This window comes from Macrotis lagotis, chromosome 3 (assembly GCF_037893015.1).
Source record: "Macrotis lagotis isolate mMagLag1 chromosome 3, bilby.v1.9.chrom.fasta, whole genome shotgun sequence".
In the NCBI taxonomy this organism is placed as follows: Eukaryota; Metazoa; Chordata; class Mammalia; order Peramelemorphia; family Peramelidae; genus Macrotis; species Macrotis lagotis.
In genome coordinates, this window is record NC_133660.1 from 128,822,557 (window position 1) to 128,829,626 (window position 7,070).

A 7,070-nucleotide genomic window follows, 5' to 3' on the forward strand; every position below is an offset into this window, starting at 1 on the left:
ATCCAGAATCATAGCTTTCTTCTCCTGGTGTTCTTTCACTAGAACTTGGTCATCCATCACTAAAGTTTCCCAGGATATTTCAACTGATTCTATTTTTAACTGGAAAGTGTCAGAAAATGTTGGTTTACATCCTAGTTCTATTCTGACACTCCCTCACCTTGTGACCCTGAACCAGTCATGTAACTCTGGCCCCAAGTCTCATCCTCTTTCCCCTACACTAAAATGATTAAATCAATCACAAAAGTAATGGTGGTGGAGCTGTGTGAGAAGGAAGGCTTCCTTTCTTCTGAAAGGACTACAGTGATCAATGGCAAATTCTTGGCCATTTAGGTCCCCAAATGAATGAAGTGAGGAGAAAGTGTCTAGAATAAGACAGTAAGGAAATGAGAACTGAAGAGTCCATGGTTGTTGCTGTTGTTGTTGTTCAGGGGGGTTCATTTGAGTCGGACTCTTTGTGACCTTATTTCAGGTTTTCTTGGTCAAAATACTGGAGTGTTTACCATTTCCTTCTCCAGCTCATTTTACAGATAAAGAAGCTGGGGCAAGCAGGGTCAAGTGACTTGTCCAGGATCACACAGTAAATAAACTATTTGAGGTCAGATTTGAACTCAGTACAGATAAGGAATTGAAATAAATAGGGTAAAATGGTTTGTCCAGGGTTACACAACCAGCAAGTTTCTGAGGCTAGATTTGAACTCAGAAATTCCTAGAAAATCCTGAATTCCAAGACCCCCCTTACTCTATCCACTGAACCACCTAGCTGCCCCAACTATCAAGTGGGATTTGTTAATTATCAACTTTGGAGAACTTTTAGGTGTACAATGGTAAGGGCCTTTCTTTCATTTGGACCAGGAGAAATCATTGTTTCTACTTTACCCTGGGAACGGCTCAAACATTTAGAAAATTTTTCTTATAATAAAGGCTCATGAACTATGCATGTGAATGCCTAAAGGTAGACAGTAAAGTCCTGGCTGCTATGGAGGAGTCACAGAGCAAGGAACTGGTGAGTTGGTTCCCTTTGCTTTGTAAAAAGCAAATGGGAGGGGCGGCTAGGTGGCATAGTGGATAAAGCACCGGCCTTGGAGTCAGGAGTACCTGGGTTCAAATTCGGTCTCAGACACTTAATAATTACCTAGCTGTGTGGCCTTGGGCAACCCACTTAACCCCACTGCCTTGCAAAAACCTAAAAAACAAAATAGAAAAGCAAATAAAAAGAAAAAAGTAAATGGAGAGAAAAACAATTAAATATCAGGTAATAACATCATGTAGGTCAAATCAACATGCAACATTTGACTTGACATAATAGATAAAACAAGTATATTATCTTCCAGCTTTAAAACCTGGCTCTTCCTGAACTCCCAGGTTGAGTGGGTCAACCCTATGTGTTATTTATTGTTGGTTATCTATTTTTCAATCTTCTTCTCTTACAGAAGCAGCAGCTATAGTTTGGGGGACTGGCTTCTGGGAGCTAGAAACAAAATTTTTCTAAATTTTTTTTAATCAAAACATGTTTAGATGTGAAAAGAAGTTGTTAAAATTTTCAGATTTTATCTTTTCTGCCTGGTTCTGAGCAGCTTGGTCTTAGGGAGGATACTAGACCCAAAGTTAGAGGAGCTAGAGTCAAATGTTTGCTCTACTTCTTGCCTCTTTAACTATTGACAGGACCCTTTATTTCTCTGGGGCTCAATTTCCTATTTGTAAAATGAGGGGTAGGATGAGATGACCTACGAAGTTCTTTCCAATTCTAAATCCTATGATATTATAGATTGGGATCTTGTTCAGTTTCATAAAACTTATGTGACCCTAGGAAAATCTCTTAACCCAGAAAACTGAGCTTCAGAGCGAAAATGAAGAGGCTGAAACAGAAGTCCTATAAGATCCCCTCTGATCATAAATCTTAAGATTTGATAGACTTTAAACATGTCTTGGTACTTTTACCAGTGTGACTGGGCAAGTCACTGATCCTTCTGGGGTTCAGTTTCCTTATTTGTAAAATTAGATAATTTTGAAGATCCCTTTCAACTAATATGTAAATATGTAAAACAGAAATGCTTAAGTACAAATTTTACCAGACTATTCACCACCAAGGGAAGGGAGAGTGGTAGAAAAATGTGTAACTCTTAAATTTGCAAATGGATTAATGCTGAAAAATTACCAAAGCATGTAACTGGAAAAATAAAATAAAATATATTTTTGTTAAAAAGGAAAGAAGATCTGGGGGCAGCTAGGTGGCACAGTGAATAGAGCACAGGCCCTGAAGTCAGGAGTACCTGAGTTCAAATCCAACCTCAGACATTTAATGATTACCTAGCTGTGTGGCCTTGGGCAAGCCACTTAACCCCACTGCCTTACCAAAAAAAAAAAAAAAAAAAAAAAAACTAAAAAAGGAAAGAAGATCCCTTCAGGCTTTGACTCTTATGACTATGACTTAAGGAACATCCAAGATTCATTTCAATTCTATACCATATACACTGGAACTTATTTTGTATCAAGTTCTCTCTATCTGGGATGATTGAAGTACAGCACCTTTTTTTTCAATTAATTTTTTTCTAATTAACGAATTGATTTCATCCCCTGGGGAGGAGAGGAGAAAAGCAAAGACTTGAAACAAATATGCAATTATCAAGCACAACAAATTCCCCCATTGGCTGTGACCAAAAAATATATTCCTCGTTCTGCACCCTAAGTTCACCATTTCTCTACTGAACAAGCAAAGTAATAAAGGGCCTTTTGAGTCAGGTCTCACTTAGATTCTATGAAATATTTTTTTTATATTTTATGTGTTTCTGTATGTCTGTGTTCATTTCTTTGGCAATTGCATAGGCTACTATTAGGAAATTAAATCTTCTGTTAGGTTTTTATCAAACAGTACAAGAATTCAGTGAGAAAGTAAAAGTAGTCTTGCAGAACCAAGGATCCCATGAAGTATGGGATACTTGAAGAGCCATGATCTGGAGAACCATAACTAGGAGAGGAAGATTGGACTTTGTCTCATAGAGTCAAAATCCAGAGGGTCACTGACAGAACTTGTATTTCTTCAGCAGGTAGAAACAACTGAGCTTAGCACCAAATTAAGAAGAATTAGGTAAAACAGTAGGTTACTAGATAATCTATGATCTTCACCTCCATTCTCTGCCAGAATGCTTTCACTTCCTCACCATAGTAGGTTTTGGTTTCCCTGACCCCCAGACTCTAAAATCTAAGGGCTTTCCCAAAGGACGTGGTGTTGCCAACAGAATTTCTCATTAGATTTGATTTAGGGGTGCCTTTTATACTTGCCTCTCTCATGCATATCTTGTGGTGTTTGCCCTAGTTACCAGAATAGCTAGTCCCATCTCAGCTGAACTGCATTTCTTCCACAAAGGCATTACGTGGAAATAACCCTGGACCTAGATTCAGGAAACCCAGATTTGAGTTCTGGCATTGATACTGAGTGATACTACATAAACCACCAAAATTTGCTTAGCCTCAAATTCCTAATCTGTAAAATGGGAATAATTAACACTTGTATGACCTGCCTCACAGCATTATTGAGAGGAACTGCTTTATGGACCTTAAAGTGCTTGTTATGATTCTTGTTCACAACAGCAGAGATTCAAGTAATGGAGTGGAAGCCCAGAAAGAAAGGGAAAAAGACTCAGAGGTATTGTTTAAATGGAAAGAATTAGAGTAAAAAATGCAATCTTTTCTTCTGTCAGACACAAGATTCAATCAGATTCCCTTGGGCACATCTTGAGGCTAGGCTAATTTTTTGCTTAAATGAACAAAGTTATAGAATCAAAGATTTAGAGTGGGAAGGGACCTCAGAGACAATCTAGTTTAAGCCTCCTCATTGTACAAATGGAGTGACTGAGGTACAATGAGCTTAAGTGATCTACCCAGGTAGTTAGCATCATGGACAGGATCAGAGTCCAGGTCCTCAAGTATATAAAGCTTCTCCCATAGAAACTCCTGATAAATAATAGAAACATAGGTTTTAGCTGAAAGAAATCTTAGAATAGTGGTGTGCAGGAATTAGCTTGTACAAGTTACCTGAGGGTTGATCATTAAATTTTCAATGGGTGCATTTATACCTCAGAAATCAGCAAACACTAGAGATCAGGGTTGAGTTTATTCTAAATTCTGTTCATTGTCTAGAGTTTAAAAAGTGATGGACAAAATGTCAATGATGCCAATTAGACATAAAAGAGTGTAGCTCTTAGGGGCAGCTAGGTGGCCTAGTGGATTGAGCACTGGTCCTAGAGTCAACAGGACCTGAGTTCAAAAATGACCTCAGACACTTCAGAAAAAACCTAGCTGTGTGACCTTGGGCAAGTCACTTAACCCCATTGCCTTAAAAAAATTTTTTTAAACTGTAGCTCATATATTTTTTTCCCAGAGACAAGTTTGTTAAATATTTGTTAAATCAGTCTCCTCCCATATTAGAGATAACTTAGTTCAAACCTTTTACCTCACAGATGAAGAATCTGAGACTTGTACAGGAAAAGTAAAGTCATTCACATAAATTCATTCACATAAAGTCACAGACAGGTGTCTAAGTAGCAGAGACAGAGTCTGAGTCCAGATTTTCTCATATCTAATGTTGTGGAATTAAACAGTATATTTTTCCCTGAGTCTCTCACAACCAATCCTTCGGTTTTTATCACTTATTGATCACTCCACTGTCACTAACCACTTTGTAGATACAGGGACATATCCTGGGTTCCAGTAGTAACTGCATAATAACTTTGTGTTTCTTTAGAATGTATCCATGCTAGGGGCAGCTAGATGTGAAATGAATAGAGTACCAGCCCTGGAGTCAGGAGTACCTGAGTTCAAATCCATCCTCAGACACTTAATAATTACCTAGCTGTGTGACCTTGAGCAAGTCACTTAACCCCATTGCCTTGTAAAAATCTAAAAAAAAAAGAATATGTCCATGCTAGATGAAGGGCACAGAAGAGAATTTTTCATCATTTAAAACTATTGATACAACACTGACTCAATGAGGGTGCTAAGGGCTACCCTCATGGTATTTGTTATCTACAAAGCCAACAGGAGTCAAGGGAGTGGGCCTTCTAGACCCTGTGTTCCAGGAAGATGGAATTACATATGCTACCCAGACTTGGGCAGCCAAGAAGTCCTGGATTTGGTATTAGGACTGCAGCTCTTGGAAATGATTAAGTATACCTCTAATAAGTTAATATATCACAACTGTTCAGCCATGATGAAAGAACAGCAAATAAAAAAGTATTAGGGAAAGAACCCTATTCTGTTGTTATTGTTGTTCAATTATGTCCAAATTTTCATGGACAACCTTACAAGTGGTACACCATTTCCTTTTCCAGATCATTTTATAGTTAAGAAAACTGAAGCAGTATTAAGTGACTTGCCCAAGGTCACACAACTAGTAAAAGTCTGAGGCCAAATTTGAATTCACGAAGATAAGTGTTCCTGATTCTAGGCTGGGCACTTTATCTATTGTACTATCTAACCTGGCTTACAAAACTAGAAATAAAGTAGGTGCTCATCAACAAAAGAAAAGTTAAAGAAATTGTGGACTATTATTGTACTTTAAGAAATAAGAAATGTAATTAATTCAGAGAAAAACAGGAAGACATATGCAATGAATCTGAGTAAAGAAACCAAACCAGGGGAAAAGCAACCCCAAGGACTACATTATAAATTAAAGGGTGGAAAAAAAGAATAATTAATTAATTAAAGAAAACTAAAATGAAGACAAACTGTATGTAACGATAATGACCAAAATTGGCCATGAGAAGAGATAAGACAATATGCTTTTCTCCTTTCATTGGAGAAGTGAAGGATGGGGTAAGAGTAGAAGGTCTATTGTCAGATGGAGATGATGTGTGAGTTGATTTTACTTAGTTGTTATTCTTTGCCCTCTTGGGAAGGTTAAGGGGTCAAGAGGATTATCCAGAAGTGATTTTGATGAAAAAATAAACCCAAAATGCATCCCTAAAACTTTTGAAAAGAGAGGGGGAAAAGAAAAAGTTGCCCAAAATTTTTGTGAGAAGCTACTGTTTTTTCTCTTCCCAACACTATGAGATTGTAAAAAGGTAAAGGACATGAAACAATAATGAGAAGAAAAGACTCATTGGAAAAGACCATGATGATGAGAAGGACTGAAGGCAAAGGAAAAGGGAATGGTAGAGGAAAAGATGGATAGCTAGTGTCATGGAAATGATGAACATGAACTTGGACAGACTAGAAGGGTCTGGCCTGCTATGATAGTCCATAGAGTCACAAAAGAGTCAGACACAACCAAACAACAACAAAGGACATGGCAAAAACTTCTATGTTCCTTCCCATATGGAAATCAAATTCATAGGACGTCCTGAATTAGATTAGTTTGAAATTCTTGGTCTGGATGACTGCAAATGTCACTACACACTAGGGAGGTGAAGCTCAGATAATTCTTTTCTACTGAATAGAAGAAATCAATAAAGAATCAGTAGGAAAGAATTTTCTGAGCTTCACCTCCCTAGTGTGTAGTGGTATGAAAGTTCAACTTTTGGAAACAATTTGAAAGGAATTTGAAAGTTCTAAAGAGTCAGAAAGGATTGCAGTTTTTTTCCTCAGAAGACAGCCCTGTAAAATAGACAATCCTGTTTTCCCAGTTTTAGTTTTCAGGGACTTGAAAACAGTTATACAGAACCAGAGATGAAAAGTGATGCATTTGGGGTTGGAACTCAGATTTTTGGCTGATGAAAATCCCAGGGTTATAAGGTTCCATACCACTGTCACCATTCAAGTTCCCCATAAGATATGGGAATCAATATGTGCCATAAAATTCCAGGCAATTACTCAGTAGCCATCTCAGCCAAATCCTATGATAGTGATGATGACAACATCAACTCTGATTTTTGCATTCTGTGCAAATGGAAAATTCTGTGATGGAGAGGTGAGGAAAACATGATAGAGGGAATTTCCTTTTCATCAAGTTACAGTGGAACTGAAGCCTAGTTAACTGATAGACTATTAGAGCAGGTTAATTTTAAATGAGCCCCCTTGGACTTTTTGGAAGAGAGAGTTCATTCATTCACTCATTCATTTTTCATTCCTGATGA